Below are 1589 nucleotides of genomic sequence, written 5' to 3'. Positions count from 1 at the left end.
TCCTGACGTTTCAGAACGGGGGGAGCAAGTACTTTGGAGCGGCCTCGGACTGAATGGGAGGGCGGCGCTATGGCAACGCTCAGGCTCTTTGTGGTTTGGGGCTGACAGCCCAGACGGTCCTGCCCATTGTAGTTCTGGAACTGAATCGGTCCGTGACAGAGAACGCTTTTCTGGGTAATTGAACTACAGTTCCCAAAGGTCTCAGGGCGAATCGTATTTAAATAAGGTATGGTTTAGCTAGCAGCGCTGCTGCGGTAAGCGAGCGAAAGTAGGTTCTCTATAGCGGTTCACATGTGATTTAACACCGAAGCGTGCGGCATGGCGTTAAAGTAACATTTTAGATAATCTGCAAGTTTAATCAGAGCTATTCCATTCCAAAACTATTTAATACCGATATGCCTTTCTGCTAAAATTTCAGTCGTCTTTTTTGTCTGAGAAAGAATCCTGAAGCTTAGTTGTGAGTAATCGGGTTGTCACGCTGTATTCCTTCCTTTGTATTGTGACGCAATTCCCAGAAATTTCACTTAGGTACCAACTTTCCCTGTCTCGACAAAGAATGACGCGCCTAGAATGACTTTACATGATTATTGTGAAATTCGGTCTGGCATTTTTACATGCAGAGTTGCAAACACGGATGTTACTTTTGTCAATTCAGCAAACGTATATTAATATTCAGAAAGCTAAATATGCATAGTCAATTCGCATTTCAGTACCTTTAAAGATAAATGCGATATACAGTGCAGTCCATAAGTATTTGGACAGTGACAGAATAAATCAATCAAAAGATTAGGTGTGTCAAAATCAACTGTTTGGTACATTGTTAAGAATCAAGAATGCACCCTTGAGCTCAGCAATGGCAAACGACCTTGTAGAGCGCAGAAGATCAGTGTAGTGGATGACAGAAGAATCCTACAAATGGTGAAGGAAAATCCCTTTGTAACTGTTGATGAAGATGAAGAACACTCTCCAGGATGTAGGCATAGATGTGTCAAAGACGACCATCAAGAGAACACCATACAGGAGCATAACCTGAGAGGGTTCACCACAAGATGCAAACCCCCGGCAGGTCTCAAGAATAGAATGGTTAGGCTACAGTTTGCAAAAACATACATTAAAATACCTGAAGAGTATTATGGATAGATGAGACGAAGAACCTGCACCAGAGTGAGGGAAAGTGTGGAGAAAAAAGTAACAGTGTCATCGCCTGGCCATGTATAGCTGCCACTGGAACAATGTGTTACTGTCCAAATACTTACGGACTGCACTGTATTGTGTGTCTTATGCTTTACTATATTGGAGCATATTCTATATTGATGCACTTTGGAATTTCGTTTTTTTAGGAGTATTCTCATTCTGAAATATTTGCACTGCTCCTCCACTCCGTTCCATATCAGAATGACATTATGTTCGGCTACGATGCTGTGAGGTAACTTCAGCAGCTAGGGATGTTACGAATGGTTCAACCCAATGTTGTACAGCCTAAACCAATTTGACCAGATCAGGTTGCTTTTAAAGAACATGTATTTGTGTGTGTGCGTGCATGCACATCCAACATGCACGCGCACACTCTTTCACGGATGTGTATTTTG

This window comes from Conger conger, chromosome 7 (assembly GCF_963514075.1).
Source record: "Conger conger chromosome 7, fConCon1.1, whole genome shotgun sequence".
NCBI classification, from domain to species: domain Eukaryota; kingdom Metazoa; phylum Chordata; class Actinopteri; order Anguilliformes; family Congridae; genus Conger; species Conger conger.
Note: the sequence above shows the minus strand (reverse complement) of the source record.